Below are 27350 nucleotides of genomic sequence, written 5' to 3' on the forward strand. Positions count from 1 at the left end.
GCACCTCATTCTTTTTATTTTGCTGAATATTTCATTTTTTGTATATGCCATATTTTATTCATGTGTTTTTTGTTTTGTTTTGATTTTATTTATTTATTCATGAGAGACACACAGAGAATGAGGCAGAGACGTAGGCAGAGGGAGAAGCAGGCTTCATGCAGGGAATGTGATGCAGGACTCGATCCTGGGACTGTGGGATCACGCCCTGAGCCAAAGGCAGATGCTCAACCGCTGAGCCACTCAAGCATGATATTCATTTACAAGTGTTTGTATATATCCATATGTTTTGATTTCTCTTGCATATACACCTAGAAGTGGAACTGGAGACTACATTTAACCAATGGAGGACATGCTAGACTGCTTTCCAAAGTGGCTAAAAAAAATAAAAAGTAAAAAATTTAAAAAAAAAACAACAACAAAGTGGCTGCACCATTTTACAGACCTACCAACAAAGGGTAAGATTGAATTTTCTCCATATCCTCACCAACGCTTGCTATTAAATGTGTTTTTGATTATAGTCATACTAGTGCATGTGAAGTGATAGTGTGGTTTTGATTTTCATTTTTTTTAATTACTATTGATTCTGAGTATCTTTTCAAGTGCTTAGAGGCCATTTGTTCATTTCCCGGGAGAAGTGCCTCTTTATATCTTGTAGCCATTTTATAGATGGCTTATATGTCTTTTTGTGTTGAGTTACAAGAGATTTTAATATATTCTGGATACTGGTATTTTATCAGATATGTTAATTTGCAAATATTTTCTCTCATTCTGTGAGTTACCTTTTCATTTTCTTGATGATATCTTTTGAAGCACAAATTTTTAGGGTTTTTTTTCTTTTGTTGCTTTTGCTTGTGGTTACTTCTCATATCTTAGAAATTTTCTAACCAAAGGCCATGAAGATTTACTCCTTTCTTTTAAAAATTGTGGATTTGACTTTGCATTATGTCTATGAATCATTTCCAGTAATTTTAAAATATAGGGTGAAGAATTATGGACATAGATTTATTCTTTTGCATGTAGATAAACAAATGGCCCTGCACCATTTGTTGAAAATATTCTTTTCCTATGGAGTTGCCTTGGCGCTTGTATCAATTAACCAATAAATCTGAGAGTTTGTTTTTGGATTCCAGGTTCTATTTCATTAATTTATATTCTCATCTGTATGTTAGAATTACACTATCTTGATAATTATATAATTGATGTAAGTTTTGAAATCAAGATCTGTAAGTCATCTAATTTTGTACTTCCTTTTAAGTATCATTTTGACTATTTTTTGTCATTTATACTTGCATGTGAACTTTAAGATCAACTTGTCAATTTCTTTCAAAAATTAGATATAATTTAAAAAAAATTAGATATAATTTTGATAGGGCTTAAATTGAATCTATAGATTTTTTGAGAAATATTAATCATTTTAACAATATTAAGTATTCCCATCAATTTATTTGAGAATATCTTTGGGATCGCTTTCCATTTATTTAGGTCTTTTAAAATGTTTTTCAACAATATTGTTTAGGTTTCAGAGCAGAAGTTTTGTACTTTTTTTGGTTAAAGTTGTTCTTAGGCATTTTATTTCTTTTTATGCTACTTTAAATGAAATTGTTTTAATTTAATTTATAAAAATAGTTTTAATTTCATTTGTTTCAAATGGATTTTTTTTTTATTTAATTTATGGTTCATTGCTAGCCTATAGAAATACAGTTGATTTTTTACTTTGATCTTGTACCCCCCAACATTGCTAAACTTTAACTCTACCTCTAGTAGCATTTAGCTGCATAATATACTTCGTATAATTTTAATCCTTTTACCTTTATTGAAGCTTGTTTTATGGTCTAACTTATGATCTATCTTGGAGAATGTTCCATGTGCACATAAGAAAATGTACCTTCTCTTGTTCTGTGGAGTGGTCTATAAATGTCTTCTGGTCATACTGCTATTTAAGTATTCTCTTTCCTTGTTGATCTTCAACCTAGTAGCTCTATCCATGCTTAAAAGTGTAGTATTGAAATCTCAGCAATTATTGTTAAATTATTTTTCTCCCTTCAATTATCTTAGCTTTCATTCTATGTATTTTGTACCTTTTGATGCCCATTCTAAACTTAGTTGTATTACATTCTCCTAAGCCTGTTGAATAGTTATTATATTAAAATTACTTTTTAGACAGTTTACTAACAGAAATTACCAGCAGTATACACTGATTACTTAAGAACATTCTCATAAATTCATACAAGTCAAAATAATGCATAATTTAGAATGTCACTATTCCAATGTCACTGAAAATTGTACATATATTTTATTGTAATGTTCAACAATAGAATATTTATTACATTGATTAACTTTACTCAGTGCTTTTCATGTTGTAATAGAGTGCATCTATTATTTTTTTAATTTGTGTTTATTTATGATAGTCACACACACAGAGAGAGAGAGAGGCAGAGACACAGGCAGAGAGAGAAGCAGGCTCCATGCACCAGGAGCCCGACGTGGGATTCGATCTGGGGTCTCCAGGATCGCGCCCTGGGCTAAAGGCAGGCGCCAAACCGCTGCACCACCCAGGGATCCCAAGTGCATCTGTTATAAAAAGGAAAACATAAATATATAAGTCATAGAAAGGTTGATAGATAAATACCATAAAAATACATAGAGTAACAATTGTTATCATTTCTAATTCTTAACAGTACTTAGAATCTATTATGCATAATAAGATAAGATTTACTCTGGACTGAATTTGTTGTTTGATTACATCCTGCATTTGGATTAATTCAGAGTGATGTCTCAATTATAATTTGATCCCAAGAATATGTTGTCCCAATATACCACAGTTCAATTTACTTAGATTTCAAAAAGTCATAGCCTTATTTTTTTTGTTTCATTTCTGGAAAAAAGTGCAAACTCAATTTATAAGCTTAAAAAGAAATGAAATTTCAAGTATTTTATTTTAAGATTATAACAAAATGTGTAGAAACACCACCCACATATAAAGACATGTAAACAGGACACATTGTTCTCTCCTCAGTTGCATATACTAAAACTGTTGAAAAATAAAATGTTTTAAATCACATTACCCCTTCTTAGTACCGCCATGAGATTATTAAGAATTCACCTGAAATGTAAGTGGAATTGATGTAAATAAAAATGTTACTTAATCAGATGCTATTTTAAAATTAAATTCTACTCAAAGGCCACATAAGTAAACTGTCTTCTGAAATTTGATGAACAGTAGATATGTGTATAAAGAGCTAAAATGAATTTCATTATTTGCTGTGGATTTTCAATTAAAAAAAACTATCTTTAAGATTTTACAATTTATAATGCTGTATTTGTTTCTGGTTTTGTTTTTGTTACTGTTGTACCTGTTTTTATTGAATAAATAATATTTGGATATTTCCTACCCCCAAATCATAACTAATATATAAAAATACAAAATATTAGGAGAAATTGACCAATATTTCCAATCATTTTTAATCAATATTAATTAACATTAGGACAAAATTTCTTTTTTTTTTCTGTTCCATAGTATTGACATTTTTTCACATAGGTCTGGTAATTTTCTAGTTAAACCTACTTAGTGATATTTTATTTTTCTTTGAATGTTACAAATAGAATATTTCCACCATTATATTTGTGTATAAAAACGTTTTTGATTTTTTTGTTTTGTGTAGCAGTCACCTTGTTTAATGCTTTAATTCACAATGTTTTCTCTGTTGCTTTGATTGCATTTTCTAGGTATGCAATGACATCAGTAGCAAATTCTTTTTTTAAGAATACTTATCTCTTTTTTTGATATCTTGTCTTCATGAATTGTCTAAAACTTTTCAAAGAAAATGTTAATGGTAATGATAGAGGCTTTTTTCCTCTTCTTTTTCATACGGGATAATTGAGCATTTACCACAAGTTGAGAATTTAGGCATTGTTTTTTATAATGAGCATAGTAATATTCATTAATTGTTCTCATTTTGGTGCTTAGTATTTAGTTAGGAATAATTCTGGTTTTCATTAACTGGCTCTTTCTTTTGAGTAGCTCTCAAGATAGTAATACATGTTTTTTTGTTCTTTAATTTATTAATATATTGGATTAAATTAACAAACTTCTTAATGTGCTCTTAATTCTGATGATAATAATGCTTGGTCATAATACTCTTGTAGTACAGCTTATTTAGGTTTTTTTTTTTTTTAATTTTTATTTATTTATGATAGTCACAGAGAGAGAGAGAGAGGCAGAGACACAGGCAGAGGGAGAGAAGCAGGCTCCATGCACCGGGAGCCCGACGTGGGATTCGATCCTGGGTCTCCAGGATCGCACCCTGGGCCAAAGGCAGGCGCCAAACCGCTGCGCCACCCAGGGATCCCGAGCTTATTTAGGTTTTTAAATTTTGTATTAAAGTACTATCTTTGCCTTTTTTTTTTTTTTTTTGGAAATTTTTATAGAATCTTCTTTTTTCTGTCTGCTAGGGAATGTGATAAATAGTGCATGCATATGATTTTGAGGGATTTTTTGAATGTTTGAAACAATTTACACATAAAACTACCATGAACTGATTTCCATTTCCCCTTCCCGTGGCAAAAGGTAAACATACAGAATAACAGAACACTATAATAATTATATATTTACTAGCAGCCAAAAAGAATTTACATTTGTGTTCATTTATATTTTGCAATTTTGTTCTTTTGTGCCTTCAGTGTTTTATTAAGAAGAAATTTTAAATAAGAAATTTCAGATATGCCAGTGGTATGTCTTGGATGCTTAGCATATGTGGGCACCATTTTTTCCTGAAAATAATGATTATTTTCTTTTTAACACATATGCCTCATTTATTTTTCTTGGTTTCCTTCTTTCACTAAGACCTCCAGTGCAATATTGATAATTACTGGTAATGAAGTATTCTTCTCGTGTTCCTAATGAAAATGCTAATATATTTCACCATTTTTTTGTTTTGATGCAAGATTTTTATCTTATTTTTATAGTAAAATATACATGCCATAGGACTTATCATTTTAATCATTTTTAAAAGTAAGGTTCAGTGGTATTAGGTACGTTCACAATGTTGTGCCACCATCGGCACTATCTATTTCCAGAACTTTTTCATCATCCCAATCAAAAACCCTGTTGATATTCTCAGGAGAGTCTGGGCCAGAGGTAACATTTTTTTTAATTTTTATTTATTTATGATAGTCACACACAGAGAGAGAGAGAGAGGGGGGGGGGGGGGCAGAGACATAGGCAGAGGGAGAAGCAGGCTCCATGCACCGGGAGCCAGACGTGGGATTCGATCCCGGGTCTCCAGGATCACAGCCTGGGCCAAAGGCAGGCGCTAAACCGCTGCACCACCCAGGGACCCTCAGAGGTAACATTTTTTTAAAGAGCAATCTGGGTTGGTGTATAGTAGCTCTCTGAACAAAGTATCGAGGTAACAGGAGCAAGGAACATGTACATTTGGTTGACAGGTTTGAAAAATTACCAGAGCTGATGTGAAATAAGTTTATCTTTGAAACATTAGCCGATTAGCAACAGGTGAAGGAAACAGTACCAAACATCACAGGCTATAGAGATGAAAAACAAAGACCAATAGGAACAGAAGCTCATACTGTATTTATGAAAAACCATAAGTAACCCAGTAAACAATGGGTGAAAAGATTGGATGAAATTGCAAGAAACAAGATTTTAGAGGATATTTAAAACCACCTTAAAGTTGGACTTTATTCTGCTAGTTTAGAAAATGTACTGTTTTCCACCTATTGCGTAATATGAAAATGTCTGTGTTTTTGGATTGTTTTTATGGTGACATTGTGATGAGAGAGACATCAAGTAAAGAGACAGTTGGGAATAATGTCCCAGTTGTGAAGCGCTGATACAGGACAGAGGGAAATGGAATGAAAGGGTGACACGGCAGGTATTTTATAATTAGGTTCAGTAGCACAGGTTTTGTCCCCAGTGCCACACCATCCCTCACTCACATTTCTTCCTCGTTTGCCTTGCCATTCCCTTTCAAACTGCTGCTGTCATCATTCTTTAAGGCACATCTTGGATTGTGCCATCTTCTACTCAAAGCCACCAATGTTCTTCCAGCATCATTGCAAGAAAAATATCCTTGTCTTCTTAACTTGACATTTAAGAGTCATCCTGATACAGTCCCATTACCTCTCCAGGCTTCATTTTACATTTCTCAGTTTACATTGTATTGCAGTCAAAGCTTCTCTTTTATAAAATAATTGCCACAACTTGTATACCTTAAATATATACAATTTTTAGGTCAATTTTACTACAATAAATTGGGGGAAAATAACAGCTGTTGTATAAAAAAGTAGTCTCTTCTGCTCTCTGAAACTGTTCTTCATCTTCTACTTTCTTTTGTCTTTTTCAGCTTAACAGTCTTACAAATACTAAAAACTCAATGCAAATATCATCTCTTCAATTAAGTACATCTCAGTGCTTAACTACACATATACTCTTCTGAATACTCCGGGTACTCTGCTCACATTATTTTTTAATGTGGGAGTTACTTTCTATATTGTCACACGCTGCATGTGTCTCTGTATGACATCTCCTATGTCTTCATTTCACAGCCACAACCTTTACAGCACCAGCTACAGTGTCTTTCATAGTTTAAATGCTTTAAAATGTTTACTGAATTAATAAATTCATATGCCTGTTTGTACTTCCTTATACTTAGTGTAAAATTCAGTCTTTTTTAGCATCGTAAAATGCTATCCCTGATCTGAGCTCTTTATGTCATCAACCACCTTTTCATTGGCCGTCCAAAGCAATCTTATGTCCACCTTAGGACTTTTATATTTACTGCTTTCTCTGTACAGATGTTCCGTTACCAGGCAAATCCTCAGCTGTTCCTTTTTATCGTTCAGATCTCAGCTTCCCCACTATGGTATTCCCTGACCATCTCAATATAATTTATCATCATTCCCCCAATTACCCTCAATTATATTAAGTGCTTTCTTTTCATCCTCCTCCCCTTTTTTTTTTTTTGTATTATTGCTACCTATATTTTATTTTAGACTTTTATTTTTTTGAAGGTTTTATTTATCCATTCGTGAGAGACAGAGAGAGGGAGAGGCAGAGACACAGGCAGAGGGGGAAGCAGACTCCACGCAGGGAGCCCAATGAAGGACTCAATCCTGGGACTCCGGGATCATGCTCTGAGCCAAAGGCAGATGCTCAACCACTGAGCCACCCAGGTGTTGCTATTTTAGACTTTTTAAATTATTTATTTTCCTTCTTCATTCTCCAAAATATAAGCTCTAATAAAGCAGAATTTATGTCTGCCTTGCCATCCATGTATCCCTCAGGCCTATAATAATTTTTATACTTAGGTACTCATTCTATACATGTTTGTTGAATGAGTTACCCATATTATACCTTTCAAATTCTTTTTCTGACTAAATCTAAAATGCACAGTAAACTCGAGATGAGAATATAAAAAGTGACTTAATAATTCATTCTTGCCAACTTAGTTTCTCCCAAACATACATCAGGGGATCAGCTGATGAAATTATTTTAGAGGGATGACCTGTTTTTAAGGGTTCATGAAATATCCAATGGGCATAGTGATCAAATCAGATCTTCCCACTAATGGTCTGAAATTCCCTTATCTATTATCTTTCCATTTGAGAGAATATACTAACATGACTTGAAAAGCAATCCCAGGAACTGTATTTCTGACAGGTTAAAATTATGTATATTAACCAATATATTTCTGCAATTGTGCTATTTCTTTCCAATTTCTAAATGTTATATTATCATTTTAAATATAACTATTTCTAATATTCTACAAATATTTTAGAATATTGAATCCTGTAACATTTTACCTTTTTCAAGAGTCTTAATAAAGTTGTGCAGATATTTAGTTGGACTTAGATAATGGTATCTGTGATTACTGAATCTTAGAGGAGAAGGTAAATAAAATCACATCTTATTAACCCTTCTGAAGATTTCTTCTGTGAAAGCAGTAACAAATATACTCTTTATCCTTTTGCCTTATGCTGTGACTTTTGTTCCCGTGACTTACTCATTCCATGACCTGAAGCGTTTATCTCCCACTCCCCTTCACTCATTTTTAAGTCTTCACCCTTTTTCCTTCTGGAAAACATCAGTCTGTTCTCTGTATTTATAGGTCTGATTCTGTTTTTTGTTTATTCATTTATTTGTTCATTTTGGTTTTTTTTTCTAGATTCTACATATGGGTGGAATCACGTGGCATTTGTCTTTCTCAGTTTGATTTATTTCACTTATCCTCATACACTTTAGGTCTAGCCATGTTGTCTCAAATGGCACAATCTCATATTTTCATGGTTGCATAATATCCCATTATATAACATGGGTAACACACAGAGAGAAAGATCTATATCTATATCTATATTTATATCTATATCTATATATAGAGAGAGACATAGATGCATACACACCACAATTTCCTTATCCGTTCATCCACTGATGGACACTTAGGTTGCTTCCATAACTTGGCTGTTATAAATAGTGCTGCAGTAAACATAGAGGTATGCATATCTTTTTGGATTAGCGTTTCTGTTTCTTTGGGTAATAACCAATAGTAGAACTACTGGATCATACGGTAGTTCAATTTTTAATTTTTTGAGAAATCACCATGCTGTTTTCCACAGGGGCTGCACCAATCTGCAACCAATCAACACTGTACAAAGGTTTCTATTTCTCCACATCTTCACCAACAGTTGTTATTTCTTGTCATTTTTATATTAGGCATTCTCACTGGTGTAAGATGATATCTCATTGTGGTTTTGATTTGCATTTTCCTGATGACAAGTGATGTTGAATGTCTTCCCATGAAGAAACTAAGGCCTAGAGAGGTTTAGAAAAGTGCTAGGTACCAACTGAGCCACCAAGTGCTCCGACACAATAATATTTGACAATTTTTCCAATGAAAGAGAAAGCTTTTTTAAGATCCATGCTCTTAACCATCACATCATAGTGCAATTTTATAACTGTGCCAGCAAAGAGGAGGAATGTTGCAACCTTTCAAAGGTCAAATAGTGCTTACTCACAGTTCTGGTTTTTGTGGAATAGTCCAGCATTCTATGACCAGCCTATAAGTCCAGGCCACATGATAGACCTCAATGTCTTTCATTATTCTAACACATCCTTTTGTGAACATGTAGTATGTGCCTTTGTTATGTTTCACGTACAGTACCTTATAATCTTTAGTATAAGTCTGAAATGTACATTAGTTTTCAAATTTTATCTGGTCAGCCTCAGTGCTAAATAATTACTAAGAAGCTTGTAATTAGAAGATAGAAATTAGTGTATGATAATTTACACCAAGGCAATATATATGCTTGTGTGTGTGTGTGTGAGTGCATAAAGGCTTCTTAGAGTTGATAAAAACAATAACATTTAAGTATTTCCATTTTACAAAGGTAAGCAACAAACAATGACATAGGCCTTCAATGAAGGGCCAAAATAAGAGAAACAGATAATAAATGATCCAGTGGAAGAGAGAGTTCACACTCCACTGGGCTGAACGAAGTCTGTGTCTGTGCATGGCACTTTAGCTGGATCTGAAAAGGTGATTCAGAGCCAGGTACAGTTGCCAAAGGAGGTGCAGAAGTGAGGGAAGTCATAGTATATCATACGGCTAGTTGCTCAAGAGAAGGAAATACCACAAACATGGATGACAAAGAATCTGTTCTGTTCTTTAATTCCTTTAGGTCTTTTAAACTATTTTTAAACAAAGAGATGCAGCATTTTCCAGATTTGAGATGTATAAACTGAAATGTCAATCATTTTTTAATTTATTGAGTACCATCATTCCTCTAAACTGTATCTTCTTATAGATTAAAAAAATGAAAATAAAACTGCATATTAGGATTGACTCATCAAGCTCTCCTACCTTGACTCTTAGATTGATCAAGCAATTTGAAAAAAAGCATTATGGAACAATCAAAAATGATTATAAAATTTCTCCTATTTTTAGAAAAATAATTGAGTTGATTTATGGTTTAATTATCTGTGTTGTTTTATACAGTGGACTAGAATAACATATCCCCTGAATTACCAATAAAAAAATACTGCAGGCTTGATGAGTCAAATAAATGGTTAAATACAGAAAAGTCTGGGTTAAATTTAATACTAAATTGGATAAAAGTACTATAACACTTAGAACTGGAGTAAAAAAAGTAAAATAAATAAAATTAGCTTATATAACTTTAATTTGTTCTTGGTTAAACTAGGGACACAAACACTTAAAATAAATTTCGAATAGTCATGTTTAGGAAAGGTAGAAGAAAGCAAAAATAATGCAAAATGGACATTGATTAATAGTCATATCTATCTGGCCACATAGTTAGACATATATGCTTATAAACCAATTTCTCTTTGTATATACAATGGTCCCACTTTAAAATATCTTGAGCTCCTGTTTCATGATAGTTTATAGTGACAAAAGAGAAAAGACAATGGCATATATATCTCTGTTCAGAAGGGAGAGCAAATTTTTGACTATAACCAGAAAGTTACTTTGAATACCAAATGACCCCTCCATTACTAAATAATAGGTAGACAGAAGCAGATATTGGGGCATGAGATAAAATTTATCAAGATACATTTAGGAAAATGTAACAAGCAGCAATAAACATTTGCAGAACAGAGTTAAGAAAAGTGAAGCTTCTTTATTAATATGGCAGATAAAGATTATATTTAAAATTAACTATGATATTGAGATCATGAAATTCTAAAAACATTTTTAAAAAGGGTTATATTCAAAGGTGTGGCTCTCCTAGTACAGATTGTTAAGGGCAACAATATCGGGTGACATGGAGAAGAGAACCAGAAGGTTCTGAAAAACATGGAAAGAAAATATTGGTTCAGAACAGAAAAGAGCAAATTTCCAAATTGTATTTGGCTGAAGTTTATTACACAATGTTAATATAGAGGATTTTTTTTTAAATAGTGTAAGAATTCTGCTACATATTTATTTAATTTTACTCTACACAATGTGTGTTTAAAAGATCATCATGTACCTGATCTGACTGTATGAATAACATTGGCAAAATCTAGTTGGGCCAACCCCTCCCCACTATTCACCCACCAGAAGTAGAGGCTGCTCTATCCACAGTGGTAACAACAGCAGAGCTAAACAGGCAAACCCATTCCTCACACCACATCTTCTGATAGCCCGTGCACAAGGACAAAGTGAATCCTAGGCAGAGACCTCTCTTGCCCTCCACCTGTGACAATGGCATCTTAATTTGTTTCAGCAACAGCAGCAGCAGCAGCAGCAGCAGCAGACCCCCTGACCCACAGGATACATGCCTAGGATGACAGGCCTGGTCTGCCATGGTATCGACATCAGCAGGTTGACTGTCACACCACAGACACAGCAGGTGGGCCAAGTCACACACAGTGGCAGCATCAGCAGTGCTTGAGGGGGCTGTATCCCCAGCTCATTTCTACTGGGAAGCCCAACTGGCAACTGTAGGCATCACAGAAGAACAAAACACACCAGAATAACCACTGCCAAGTCTCTGGGAATGAAACTGTCATTGGAATTACAGCTTACAAAAGTAATCAGAAGTCTACATGCTGTGCCTAATAGCACATGCTACATGCTAAAGCAGAAATTTTATTTTTTTTTTAATTTTTTTTTTTTAATTTATGATAGTCAGAGAGAGAGAGAGAGAGAGAGAGAGAGAGAGGCAGAGACATAGGCAGAGGGAGAAGCAGGCTCCATGCACCGGGAGTCTGACGTGGGATTCCATCCCGGGTCTCCAGAATCGGGCCCTGGGCCAAAGGCAGGCACCAAACCGCTGCGCCACCCAGGGATCCCCTAAAGCAGAAATTTTAAATGGGATCAGGTGTCTCCTCTGATAATGTGAAAAAGGTCAAAGATATAACAAAAAGTCTCTTCAAATACAATGAACTAACAAAAACACAACTTCAAAGATAGAAATTGATGCCAACACTGAGATTAACAAGAATTTTATAATAATCATTATGAAAACTCTTTAAGAAGCAGTTACAGATCCACTTGAAACAGATGAAAAAACTAAAAGAGAAAATCTTAGAAAAATATGTTATAATTGAAAAAAAATAATAAATAGGCAAAAACTTTCCTGGATTGTTTCAAAGTAGAGACTACCTAGGATAAAATCAGTAAATTTGATGAAAGATCAATAGTTTACTTAATTTGAATGGTATTATCATTAAATTTAATTTGTATATAAGAAATTTAATTGTTGTTACAAAGCTCCTCCCTCACCAAAACAAAACCAAACAATAACAACTAAAAAACCAAAAATCCTCTAGGCTTACATATTTTCACTGGAGAATTTAAATAATTAACACAAATTTACATTATCTCAGTAAAAAGAAGAAGGAAGACCTTCCACTCATTTTCCCTGATACCAAAACCACACAAATACAGAAAAAAAAAAAAAAGAAAGAAGAAAGAAAGAAAAGAAAGAAAGAAAGAAAGAAAGAAAGAAAGAAAGAAAGAAAGAAACTGTAGGCCAATAGCTTCCATAAACTTAGATGCCAAGATTCTAAACAAAATGTCAGCAAATTGAATCCATCATTGTATAAAGAGTTAAACACCATGACCAATTGGGGTTGATCTCAAGTATGCAAGGAAAGTTCTTTTTTTTTTTTTTGAAAATCCATCATATGGTTTACCATAACAACAGACTAAAGAAGAAAACTTAAATGATTTTATCATTCAATGCTGAAAAAGCATTTGACAAGGGTGCCCAGTGGCTCAATTGGTTAAGCATCTGACTCTTGATTTCAGCTCAGATCATGATCTAAGGGCGATGAGATGAAGCGCTATGTTGTTTCTCTAACAAAAACAAAGAAAGAAAAAGAAAAAGCATTTCACAAAATCCAATATCTATTTCTGATAAAAATTTTCAGCCAACTATCAATAATGGAGAACTTGCTCCACTGATAAAGATTATCTATCAGAAACCTACAGTTCACTTCATCTTATCTAATAGTGATAGACTTCTTTACCTCTCAATTTGAGATTGGACTTCCTCTATATAGACTTCTGCGCTCACCATTCTTATTTATCATAGCACTGGAATCTCTAGGCAGTACAGTAAGGCAAAAACAGGAAAGAAATGGCATGTAATTGGAAAGGAAGAAATAAAACTATTTGCAGATTATATAATTGTATATGTAGTGGTTGGTAGGGTTTAGAGTAGGGAGGGAGCTTGTGATAGTATTTATAAGAAGCTACTTGTGATAAAATTACATAAAAATGTATATTCTTGTTCACATTAGTGCATTTATAACTGATAAAATCTAAATAAGCTCCGTGGATATTACTAATGCCAATTACCTGGTTTAGATATTATATTACATTACATTATATTATATTATATGTTAATATTGGGAGAGACTTAGAAAAGGATGCAAAGGACTACTCTATATATTTCTTTTCAACTTTCTGTGAATCTATAAGTATTTCAAAAAAGGATTTTTTTCTTGAAAGGCTGATTGCATCATAAACCACATAGTTACATTTCTACAGTGAAGATTCAACCAAGTATAAATTAATTGCTTTACTGTCTTTATTAAATAGTAATAGGATATCTTTATTTATCTTTATTGTGCCCTTATTATTTATCTGATACCTATACTCTCTCAGTCCTTCCAGCAAATATTGCCACATGTTATGTAAGAAATGATTTAAAATCAAACTATTTTTATATAGTAGAGTAACATTTTTTAAAGATTTTGTTTATTTATTCATGAGAGACACACAGAGAGGCAGAGACACAGACAGAGGGAGAAGCAAGGAGCCTGCAAGGAGCCTGATGTGGGACTTTATCCCGGATCCCGGGATCATGCCCTGAGCTGAAGGTAGACGCTCAACAGCTGAGCCACCCAGGCGTCCCTATTTTTTTTTTTTTTTTATGATAATCACAGAGAGAGAGAGTGGGGGGGGGCAGAGACACAGGCAGAGGGAGAAGCAGGCTCCATGCACCGGGAGCCCGATGTGGGATTCGATCCCGGGTCTCCAGGATCGCGCCCTGGGCCAAAGGCAGGCGCCAAACCGCTGCGCCACCCAGGGATCCCCCAGGCGTCCCTATTTTTAAAAAAGGAAGGTAATTCTGAGGACCTATCTCAGTAGGTTTGGGCTCCAATAATAAAACGTCTCAGACTGGGTGCTTATAACACAATTCTGGTAGCTGAAAGTCCAAGATCAGGGTGCTGGCATAGTTCGGTTCTAGTGAAGGCCCTCTTCTTACTTACAAACTGTCCACTTCTCACTATGTCCTCAAATGGAAGGGGTGATGACCTCTCCAGGATCTCCTTTATAAGGACACTAATTCCAATCATGAGGACTCTGCACTCATGAATTAATCACCTCCTAATACCATCATCTTGAGGATTAGGTTTTCAGCCCATGAATTCTGGGGCAACACTACCATTCAAGCTATAGCAGGACTGTTCCACCTTCACTGTTAGAAATAGCATAAGGACACACAGGTGGTGAGAATTGAAGAAGAAAAAAGTTTGAGGGAGAAAAATAAGTGGTTTGGAACACTTGACTCCTGGGGAAGCAACTTAAATTATCTTAGGTAAAGTTTCCATACTCCATCTTTTCAAATATGAACATATTTCTCTCTCCCTGCAATATAAGTAGCAGGTCAATCTGAAAACAAACAAGAAACTTGCTGCTGACCTGTCACATTTTTCTTTGAGCGCAGTTGAAGAACTGAGAGAGTGCTAGGGGCTTGGCAGCTGGGTTCTTGTCAGCAAACCATCTCTTGCTTCGTTGGCAAGATTAAAAATGGTTATTGCCTTAGGAAGTAAAGGGTAGCCTGGAGTAAATGGCCTGGAGGAAACTAAAATGCAGCACTGTAAAATCAATAACATTGCAGAAAGGAGGTTATTGAGTCAGCAGAGGACCTTCGGAAGATCTTTTTGTTCAGAAGGTATAGTAGGTGCAGTGACAAGTTACAAAGTGAACAAGCTCACAGAAATTTCAGAAAATATTTTGAATGTCAGTGCTTATTTTCTATGATGATACCACAACATCCTAAGAGATAAAGATACTGGCCTTTCTTGTCTTACTCTTGATATTATCTCCTTATTTGTAGTAACATATACATCTAATGTTACAGTTGGTATGCAAAGTTCCCATTTGTGGGATTTCACTTTATAAGCGGATGCATGTGTCATCTAAGCTAGAAATTATACAAATCTGTCTCATTTAAACCTGAACTTGAGATATATTTTTTTAAGAAAAGCAAAACTAGAAAACGAGATTAAGCATCAAAGATTGCTTGTCACTGAAGAAAGTGTACACGTGAAGAAAGTTGTTTCTGTAAATATAGCTATCCGTGAGTGTGGATGGATGAAATACTGGGGCTACCCAATAAGATAAAGAGTGGTAATGTAGGGACCAGCAAGTGAGAATCCCATGTAGATCAAAGAGAGTTATTTGGTCATTAGTATGAGGCCTAGTTTGAGCACATTGGAGACAGAGCAAGCCATTGAAACATGTCTATGAAAGCTTCGTGCAAGCTATGTAATGGTGGCAGAATAAAACCTCATGAAGAATGCCAAAAATATACTGGGACTTTCTCAAATATGGTGGTTGATCAATGCCTTCAAAATAACCATTAGCAAAGAATCCATGATTAGGATGAATCAACTGATCAATAGGAAAACAATAGACATGACATCTGTTGATGCCAGAGAGGCAATGGGAGAAAAACCAGTGTCACCCAGTCTGTACTGATGTATCCTAGAGCTAAAAGCCTCCATTCCTATTCACTAAATCCTATAGAAAGATAGAAAACAAAATAAAGCTATACGGATGGATTGATGTAAACTCAGCACCCTGCTTCAGAATCTATCTCCAGATCCAACTGCAGAACGCTTTTTACAAAGAAGAGATTTTAAATAGAATTTGTACTTGTGAGTGAATATATAGAAGTAATATACATACATATAAATTCAGTTAAATGTGAGAAATAACTGTGAAGACTATTTGATTGCTATGAAATGTGAAATATTTCTTTTTCTTGCAACATTTCAAGTTCCTGCTTTGACGATGAGCGTCAGCAGTAGGTCTCTGAAGAAACAGAAAAGAGGAAAATCCATTTCTGGAGACTGTAATCCCCCAAGTATTCTCGTCTTTTCAGTGGATTTTGTGGTTATACAAAATGCCAGGAGCTTAATATTAGAGTTAGGATTTTTTAAGGGCCCTATATTGATGTGTAATTACAAGTCTAAGAAGAATCACTTGTTTAAAATTTTATTCTAAAATGTATTGCAAACACAAGAAATAAGTGCCAAGTGAAGACTGAATTCATCTAGTAACTGTTCAGAATATATACTGAAGTGTCACTAGAGGATTTTGACCTTTAATCTAACCTTGGCACTATATGCTAATTGTTGATGAGCAAGAGTAATCTACAGTTTTCAATTATTTGGAAATCATATATCTGATAAGGGACTTATATTTAAAATATTTGAAATCCGGGCAGCCCTGGTAGCTCAGCGGTTTAGCGCTGCCTTCAGTCCAGGGCGTGATCCTGTAGACCCAGGATCGAGTCCCACATCAGGCTCCCTGCATGGAACCTGCTTCTCCTCCTGCCTGCGTCTCTGCCTCTCTCTCTCTCTCTCTCTCTCTCTCTCTCTCTCTCATGAATAAATAAATTAAATCTTTAAAAAAATTTTTTGAAATCCTTACAACTAAATAGGAAAAGGTGAATAACTCAATTTAAAAAATGTCAAAGGATCTGAATAGGCATTTTTTATAAGGAAGATATACAAATTGCTGGTAAGCCCATGAAACAACCCCACTAGTCATCAAACAAATGCAAATCAGAAGCACAACAAAATACCATTTCACATCCATTAAGATGACTATAATCAACAAGTTATATAATAACAAATGTTGAAGATGTGGAAAAATTGTAATCCTCTTACCATGCTAATGGGGATATAAAATGATACAGTCACTTTGGAAAACAGTCTGGCATTTCCTCAAAATGTTAAATATAGACTTACCATATGATCCAGCAATTATACTCCTTTCATATATCCAGGAGAAATGAAACATAAAAACTTGCTTGTAAATGTATATAAACAGTATTATTCATAATGGTCAAAAGATAGAAACAAACTAAATGTCCATCAACTAACAAGTGGTTTAAAAAAATATGGTATATTCATGTAATGGTATAATATTTGGCCACGAAAAGGAATAATGGAGTAATATATGTTACAATATGGATGAATCTTGAAAACATTAGGTTAAGTGAAAAAAGGCACTCATAAAAAGACTACATATGATATGATATTCCATTCATATAAAAGGTCCAGAATAGAGAAATCCATAGAGACAGAGAGTAGATTAGTGGTTACTTAGGGGAAGTGATAGTTAAAAAGTATGGGGTTTTTTTTTTTTTTGAGGTGATAAAAATGAACTAAACCTGACTATGGTGACGGTTGCCCCTGTTTGGGAATATATTAGAAAATAATGAATTGTATATTTTAAATAGTATAAGCGATTGTAGGGTATAGGAATTATATCTCAACAAACCTGCTGAAGAAGCAGAAAAAAGAGGAAGAGGAGGAGGGAGAGAAGAAGATGATGATGACAAAAGAAAAATCTGTAGCCACTCAGTTAATTCCTAACATCACTCACACTTTGGTGCTGATAGGGTGGGGTGGAGGGAAAGAAAGTCATTCCCTGCCCAGCAAGGGAAATGCATTAAAACACAGTAACATGAAATAAGGAAAAGACCTCATCCTTCAGAAACTGAAAATGAAGGACGCTTGGGTAGCTCAGGGGTTGAGCATCTGCCTTTAGCTCAAGTCATGATCCCAGGGGATGGAGTCCCACATCAGGCTCCCCGCAGAGAGCCTGCTTCTCCCTCTGCTTATGTCTCTGCCTCTCTCTGTGTGTCTCTCATGAATAAATAAATAAAATCTTAGAAAAAATAAAACCTGAAAACAACTCAGTGACAAGAGGTAATGTGATAATGCCTTCATATCAGATAACAAAAGACAGGAAAGAAATAGAATGTACAGTATTTGATCAAGCATTGAACTCCAAAATATGTAAAGACATTTAGTATCAGAGACAGTCAATGTAGAACAATGTTGGATGCTACAGATCCATCATGATTCCATAAACAGTTGTAATGAATTATAATTCATTTGCAATACTAAACTACTTTTTTTGTTTTGACTCATTACAAGATATGTTTCCTGCACTCTCAATTAGGTTTTCAATGGATGTATAACAAAGTAAGAATTCTGAGGCCAGAAATTGTTTTTTACAAAAATTAAATGAGCTAATTCCTAGTTAATTACAATGGAGGTGTGACAAGTTATTGGGTGAGTAGATAATATAAATGTATTGAAACATAATGAATATTTCTCTGAACTTCATTAGGCTTTCATATACTCGTTTCTATTTAATTATAACTAAATCACCAACATTTATTGCTGAGTTAGAAACACTTTCAAATAATAGCCTGGTTAATACTGAATTACAGCACAATCCAATGGAAGTCCCTACATAAAAACAAATGAATTAACTAGAAATAAATTTGTCACTGTAAGTACCAGAAGAATTATTATAATTATGTAATTATTTCAATATGATATGCAGAAACAGTTTAGAATTTGTAGGCTCAGAACAAAAAGGGCATATTCAGAAAGTTAATTTTGCTCTTTTACATGGTTTCTCATATCAGTAAAATAGTTTGCCTTAGACCATTTGTCATTTGAGACATTTTGTACTGAATTCTCCTGGCCCCCAACTGAGCTGGACCCAAGTTTCAAGAGTTACGGATGAAAATGAAGCATAACTAATATAAAGTGATTGGATTAAAAAACATTCATTGTCATAATGAAAATCACAACATGCCATACAGAGCTTAAGAAAGTTCGAATTTAATTTTTCCCTTTCCGAAAAGATGACATTTACAAGAAACTTACTTCTTCAAGATACTGTTTATGAGAAATACATGAATAAGAATGATTGCAAATTGATGTGTCCCATTCTGGTTTTTTTTTTTTTTCAAAATGTGGTATCTTTTACAGTAAACTTACTATAGTGGGGCAAACACACGACTGATTGCCAAGATTTACATTCTTTATGATAATTTTCATTCAATTGTATTTTGAGAAGGATTTTGGCAAGTTGACCCAAATTTGCAGCTAGTTCTTATATTTGAACACAGAGAATTTAAATGAATCTTTGACCTTTCCTTTTAATCCTTTCTAACACATCACTATCATGTCGGTAGTGATATGTTAGACATACATTAAATAATGTATGTCTAAAAAAAATATTGGTCACTTAATTGATTAAGTCTTGGTTATTAATAGGTAGAATTTGGAAATACAGTGGTGGTGCAGCTTTAAACTCACGGCAGCAATCTCATCACTTAAGGACTGCAAGGATCAGTCCTTTAATATATTAATTAATATATTAGCATATACTAATATATTATTGATTAATAATTTGATATATTAACATAATATTTAATATTGGGGTTTCTCTGTTCTCCATCTTTAGCATCTAGATGCTTCCTGTCAGATATCTCTGTCATCTTGGTGAATATTCTCTTTTGTCTTCCTCAATAACATCCAGCTTGCCGCCCTGGTTAACCATCTGATTTGTATCCAAATGTGACTATTGTTGAGACCTAGACCTCCTAAGGTCTCCTTCTGTATCCTTGAATTGGAATCCTATTTAAGGATTAACTGTATCCCTCAGGTTAGGAATCCCTTCTCTTGGCATTCTCTTTCTCCATCCATTTCTTGACTGTCTACTCAGCATTAAGCCCAGACTCTATGTGATAGCAAGATTATTCCCACTCTTCATCATTGCACTTCTAAATCAAAGCAAACCCATTTAATACAGTGTCATCATATATGTTTAGGAATGAATATTCCCAACTAGAGCAGGAGGTCTTCAGGATTCATTCCTTGCCTTTGACCATGAAATGCTGTCAGGCAATGTCAGGTGAACGTGAGTGAAAGGAGAAAAACATGAGGCAAAAGCATTTGGAAGGCCTAGAAAAATACAAAGAACCAGATAGGACAATTCTGAAAGTTTGCTTTTCCTGTTTGATAGAACTGAATAAAGTGATACTCAAAGGAGAGAAGGAGGCATGGTAAGTGCTCAAGACACCGTGAGTGGGGATCCCTGGGTGGCTCAGCGGCTTAAAGCCTGCCTTCCGCCCAGGGCGTGATCCTGGAGTCCCAGGATTGAGTCCCACGTCAGGCTCCCTGCATAGAGCCTGCTTCTCCCTCTGCCTGTGTCTCTGCCTCTCTCTGTCTCTCATGAATAAATAAAATCTTAAAAAAAAAAGACACAGTGAGTGAATGGGTTAATAATGAATAAATGAAATGACTCTTAATGTTATTACAAGATAATTTCTTCAAAACATAATTCAAAAAATTTCAAAATATAGTACATAGCACATATAATTGTTACTAACATATGTGGACATTTATCTTCCCCTCTAACCTCTCATTCTTTTTTTCTTTTTTTTTTAAGATTTTGTTTATTTAATCATGAGAGATGGAGAGGAGAGTGAGAGGCAGAGACATAGGCATAGGGACAAGCACGCTCGCTTGACCCCAGGATCACAACCTGAGCCAAAGGCAGATGTTCAACCACTGAGCCACCCAAATGCCCCTAACCTCTCATTCTTGATTAAATAGATCTTGCTACTAATATATACAACTTTGTTTTCATATCATAGTTATGTTTCCAGTTGTTAGAATACTTTTCTAGTTCTAAATAATGACTTAGTGTCCAGGTGTGGGATCACTTATTCCGTAGCACTGTGCAGATACTAGGAGGTGTAACAGGAGAGATGGAAGAAACAAATTCTAATACATCTAATTTGTACCCCGTAAGGGTAGTTTTCTGTGTATCTTGAGATGTTGGTGGGTAAATGTACGTAGATACCTCCTTGAGAATTTGCTATTTGGATATCTCAGATGTAGATAATCTGCTTTTCTTCTTTGACAAAAAATAAAAAGCATTCAGAACATAATCATTAGTCTGCTACCATGTAAATATTTCTAGATCCTTTCCAAAATTGCTCACCAGAATTCCAAGATCAACTACTAAAAAATATACCTCACCTAATCACACCCCTTCTCTACTTGATCTACAAATTATTTTTGTTGTGCTACCCTAGTGGGAAAAGTAAATCGATTCTAGAAAGAAGCAAAAGAAGAAGCATTATAATTATGAGCTAAGCCTGAGAATTCAAATCTTTCTGTCAATCTGGTTCAGCGACCTGTGGAAAATGATTTAACCTCTTTTAAGCCCCTTCTGTAAAATGAAGATGCTACCTGTATCAAAAGATTGTTGTGAGTATTACATAATGCAAATAAAGAGAGAATTGTGACTGCTCTGTGCTAAGTATGCAATGAGTGCTCATTAATATTTTTATTATTCTTAATGGCTCTCAGGAACAGACAGCTGCCACGGTATTACCTCATTTTGTTGCTAAATCTATCATCTATCTATCTATCATCTATCTATCATCTACTAGAAGACACAGGCCTAGGTATATTGCATAACACTTCATTTTAATATAATTTCAAATCTGTAGTTAATTGGCAAGAAACAGTACCAAGGACTATCATATACACTTTACTCAGATTTACCAGTTGTGTGTATTTTGCCCTATTGGCTTAATGATTCTTTCTCTTTCTGTCTTTGCATGTATGAATATATATATTTTTAGAAAATAATTATATATAATGTATTATTTGTTTTATGTGTAACTATTAGTTATATATAATATTTATGTAATAGTAGTTTAGAAAGTACTTATATAACATTTATATAATTGTTTCCTAAACCTTTTGAGAGTAATTTGCATTCATTGTGATGCATTACCCCAAAAGGCTATAATGCTTATTTCCTAAGAACCTGAACATTCTCTCACAGAACCAAATTGCAATTAAAATCAAGTGGTTTGGGATGCCTGGGTGGCTTAGTGGTTGACCATCTGCCTTAGGCCCAGGGAGTGATCCTGGAGTCCTGGGGTTCAGTCCCGTCGGGCTTCCTGCACAGAGCCTGCTTCTCCCTCTGCCTGTGTCTCTCATGAATAAATAAATAAAATCTTTTAAAAAAAATCAAGTGGTTTACTATTTATACAATTATATTATCTGATCCATACTCGGTGTTCAAATTGTATCTCTTGTCCCAGGAATATCCTTGCAGTTTTTATTTTAATCCACCTCTCACACTCTCCAGTCTAAGAACCTCTGTGGCCTCCATTCATCTGGAACTATAGTTTAGTTCTTCTTTGTTTCTTTGATGTTTTGTTTATAGACCTGGACTTTTTTTTTAAGATTTTATTTTCATTTATTCATTTATTTATTCATTATTTTATTTATTCTCTTTGTGTCTCTGGAGAGACACACAGAGAAAGACAGAGACAGAGACACAGGCAGAGGGAGAAGCAGGCTCCATACAGGGAGCCCAAAGTGGGACTCAATCCCGGGTCTCTAGGATCACACTCTGGGCCAAAGGCAGGGGCCAAACCACTGAGCCACCCAGGGATCCCCCAGACCACTTTGAAGAGTAAAGATTAGTTATTTTGTAGAATGTCATTCAGTTTGAGTTCTGAAGTTTCCTATGATTAGATTGTTATACATTTTTGCCAGGAACGCTACAGAATTGATGCTTTTCCCTCTTTACAGGTGCATGATGTGTGTCCCATTATTGATTATGTTAATTTTGATCCCTAGGCTAAGCTGGTGTCTCCCAGGTTTTTTCACTTTACAGTTATTATTTTTCTCCTGTACTTAATAAAAAATCTGTGAGAAAATAGTTTGAGAATTCTGTTCTTCACAAAGCTTTCCCCTATTAGTTTTAGTTAGCATCCTTGGATTATTCCTTCCAGGATAAGTAACTATTCTGATAATTGCCAAATGATGATTTTCTTATCTCAGTCATTCTTTCTACCTTTCCTGAATTCATTCACTATGTATTTATCTAACATTTCATTTATATATTCATACCAATATGGACACATAGATTAGCATTTTATTCGATGGGTTATAATCCATTATATTCAGTATTAATTTTGATTTTCATGTTATCTAAAATTTATCCACTGGCCACTTATTCTCACAGTCGTTGAACACTTACTTCCCTTCTTTCTGAATCAAAAAAAAAAATTTCTGCCTTATCCTGTACATTCCCATTTCATCTCTATAATCAGCAGTTTTTCCAAGGAAATCAGATCACCTTTAAGACAAAATGAAATTATATAGTCCAGATCAAGGCTACAGGTCATTATTACTGCAGCATTGTTTCTCAGTGGTAGAGCTAGAAAGGTGTGCGTGTGTGAAGACAGATGCAAGTGTGTATCTATTTCTTCCTCCGTATCTATCTTTATATACTAAAACCAGGAATTGATACAGATGCCTCCAATTCTAACCCAACACCATAGCATGCATTTTAACTTTTCCCCTTTTCCTATTTGTAACTCCCTTCCCAAATAGTGAAAATATTTGGCACCCATTATCCTTAATACATGTCCTTATTCTCTCAGCAATGGAAAACACATAAAATGCTTTCGGAATTGCTATTTCATACTACTGTGAAAACAAACCTACTAACCAAAGCTCAGTATTAGTTTACAGTTTTTTTTTTTTTGGGGGGGGGGGGTCTTTAGATACTATATAGTGTAAAGACAAAAAATATTAAAGGCTTACTTCTCCCTGATAAAAATAAGGACAGCAACACCTGCCTTCCCTTTTCTTAGAATATTTTCTTTTATAAATTAATAGTTGTAAATATACGTAAATCTTTTTTTTTTAAGGTTCTTGCTAGTTTCACAATACAGGAACATTTTTCTCAAGGAACTGGGACTCTAAACCAATAACAATGGAAATAATGTTCCTATCTCCCAATTTCTTTGGAAGGGTAGGATCCTAACTTCAGTTGGCACTTTGCTCTAGTTACAAATTTACCTGCTCTCACAAAGATATGAAAAAGTTTATTCTTCTTTTGTGTAAGGCCAGTTAACTAACACTGAAGGTTATCCCAATTAAATGTAGGATGGACTGTATGTGATAAACTGGTAAATGTGATAAACTGTATGTGATAAACTGTGCTGTCAAGTCACCTTACTTGAGGACTAGTTATTGTTTATCTGGAGAACATATATGAAATGGGCTGTGTCTGCCTGGTAATTTAAAAAGGTAAAATTTCTTTTTGTTTTTGCAGTGTCTTAGGGGATTACCTGAAATGCATATCACATTCATATTTAATGCTTATTCAATAATAAAACTATTCTTTTTTCCCCACTACCTTCATGGAGGGTTTGAGGGTTAGAAGAAGATTTTGTTTTCAATTACATTTCCCCCCAAATCATCAAAACTATGTTCAAGTCAGTTGAGTTAATTCTATATACCCCTTAGTGTGGTTATGTATTCATCTGAAATAGAATTAAATTCATTTATTTCTGTTTGGGTTCTGTTTTGTTCCCTTTCTTTTATTAAGTTCATTGTTGAGTATATAAAACACCGTTGGGTTCTAAAGTCAATGTTATGCAAAAAGTTTTATTGAATGAAATGTAACCCTACCCCCTAAATCCTTCCAACTTCATTCCTATTAACCTCTGGAGTTAACCACTTTCATTAATAATCTGTTTCATCCTTCTTGTGTTTCCTTTTACACATATGAGCAAATACACACATAGCCTATTTCTTTTTGCCTACACAAAAAGTAGCATACTATATATATGCTATTTTGTACTTTGTTTTTTGTACTTAATACATTTAAGAAATCATTCCATATCACTTCATTGAGATCTTCCCCATTTTCTCTTAGGAATACATTGTACTAAGAGTGTGTGACTATGCTATAGTTTGTTTAACCAATATTTCATATTTGGGCATGTAGGTCATCTACAATATTTTGCGATAACAAACAGTGATAAGGAAAAAAACACTTCAGTATGTGTTTTTATTTTGTTAGAGTTGGATCTTCATGGTAAATTCCTGGAAATAGAATTGCTGGATCAAAAAGTAAATACACATGTATCTTCACTTAGATGCTGCAAAACTCCTTTCCATATAGTCCTTCCAATTTGCATTCTCACCAATATATGAATCTATTTTTCCAGAGCCTCACTAATATAATGTATCGTCAAGCTTTTTAATTTGTGTCAATATGATAACTTAAAGGAGTGCCTGGGGTGGCTCAGTTGGTTAAATGTCTGCCTTCAGCTTGGCTCAGTTAAATGTCCGCCTTTGGCTCAGGTCATGATCTCAGGGTCCTGGGATCGAGCCCCAAGTCAGGCTTCCTGCTGAGTGAGGAGTCTGCTTCCCTCTTTCCCTTTGCCCCTCCCCACGACTCCTGCTCTCTCTCTCTTTCTCAAATAAATAAAATCTTTTTAAAAATATGATAGCTTAGAAATGATATCTTGCTTCAGTTTTAAATTGTATTTTTTAAAAATAATGAGTAATGAACATCTTGCCATAGGTTTAAGAGCCATTTCTATATATTTTATGTGAATGGTCTGTGTCTGTTGCCTGTTTTTTTTTTTTTAATTAGGGTTTGCTTTTGGCCCCAACATTTGTTTTGGTTTGTTTTTAGATTTATTTATTTTAAAGAGAGAGCGAGTGAGTGAGTGAGTGGAGGGGGACATGGGGAGGGGAAGAGGGGGAGGAAAATAATCACAAGCAGACTCCCCACTGAGCACAGAGCCAGACATGGGGCTCGATCTCACAACCCTAAAATCACACCTGGGCCAAAATCAAATCTGACACTTAATCAATTGAGCTACTCAGGTGCCTCTGTCCCCAATATTTAAAAAAAAAATTTCTTTTACATGATGTATTAGTCTTTTATTTGTGATAAATGTTACAAATATTATCTTCCAGATTGTTATCTGGATGGTATTTTGCAGATTGAGTTCCTCAGGAAGTGCATAAAGATTGAGATAGGTATTGGTATGTAGGAAGCTTATTAGGTAATATTCTTGAGATCACTACCTATGGAAGGGAAGAGAGAAGTTGAACTGTTGTTCTCTCTTTGCCTGTATGTTGTTTGCTGTGAAGCATCCAAGTATTTCAGAAAGCAATTAACAAAAAACTAAAAGAAAAAAACAATAAAAAGCATAATATTTTCTTCCAACATACCTCTACCCTCTATATCATGGTTCTACCTGAATGAGTGTCAACAACAGGTGAAAGATCAAGGTAATTTTTAAAGTTGTCTTAGATAAATTAATAATTTAATCAGGATATTTTAGATTGTCTTGCATCACAGGCAAGAAAGGATCAAAGCATTTGGGAAACATAAGAAAATACAAAGAGATAATTCTGAAATTTTTTGATATGTTCTTATTTTCCATTTTTTAATTTTTCCAACTTTAAAGAGCTAAATTGATTAGCTTAAGTCCCAAATTTCTATTCTCTCTCTCTCCTTTTAATCACTTTATGTTATTTTATCTCTCAAAAGGTTTTAGAAATAGTTAAAAGAACCCCTTTGCAAGAAATAAATTGCCTAATAACAGCCATGGCTCTTCTTGCCTTTTGACAATGTTGTAGTTGTTTTATTATAATGTAGTGTAGAAATCCTCACTATCACAGACATAATAAGTTATATTTATAGATGAAGCCCATTCAGTTTGTGAACAAAAGGATTAAACAAAGGGAAAGAAAGAGGCCATGACAAAAACACTCAAAAACAACCAAACAGAGAATTAAATGGCCATAATCAAATGCCTTTATCAACTCATTTGACTAAATATCTGCAAGCTGGCCTGATTCATTGCTAGAATCTGGGATCTGAGAGAAAAATGAAGGTAATCTCTTAACTACACCATTAATATTTCCCATATGCACACCTCTACAGAAGTGCATTCTGGGATTATCTGCCCATAGTCTGGGTATAACCATGGTATATCAGAGCAAGACTGCCTTGGAAATATCTTTCATATAAACTGTTTTTTCTCAAAAGAATACCTAATTATTCTCTTCTATAAATGAAGAAAACTTAAAATCCTTTAATTCCTCCCCCCAATTTTATTGGTTCTCTTACTTACACTCTATAAAGTTATCAAATTGGGTGTATCCTTCCAGACATCCTTCTAAGCCCTAAACCCACACACGTATATCCACTCTAATATTCTTTCCATTATCCAGGTCACCTAAAGAAAGATCAGCCTGGGGCAATTCAAATTGTGCACCCAGCCACATTCCTTATTTTATCCAAGCTTATTTAAGTGTAACATAACACACAGCTCAATGAAGAAGAAAATAAGCTGCAGAAGGATGCTCTATAGTTTGGTGAGAATATGGAGTATTATGCTTTATTTTCCCAATAGTAAGAGTAGTTGAG

This window comes from Vulpes vulpes, chromosome 16, assembly GCF_048418805.1.
Source record: "Vulpes vulpes isolate BD-2025 chromosome 16, VulVul3, whole genome shotgun sequence".
NCBI lineage: Eukaryota > Metazoa > Chordata > Mammalia > Carnivora > Canidae > Vulpes > Vulpes vulpes.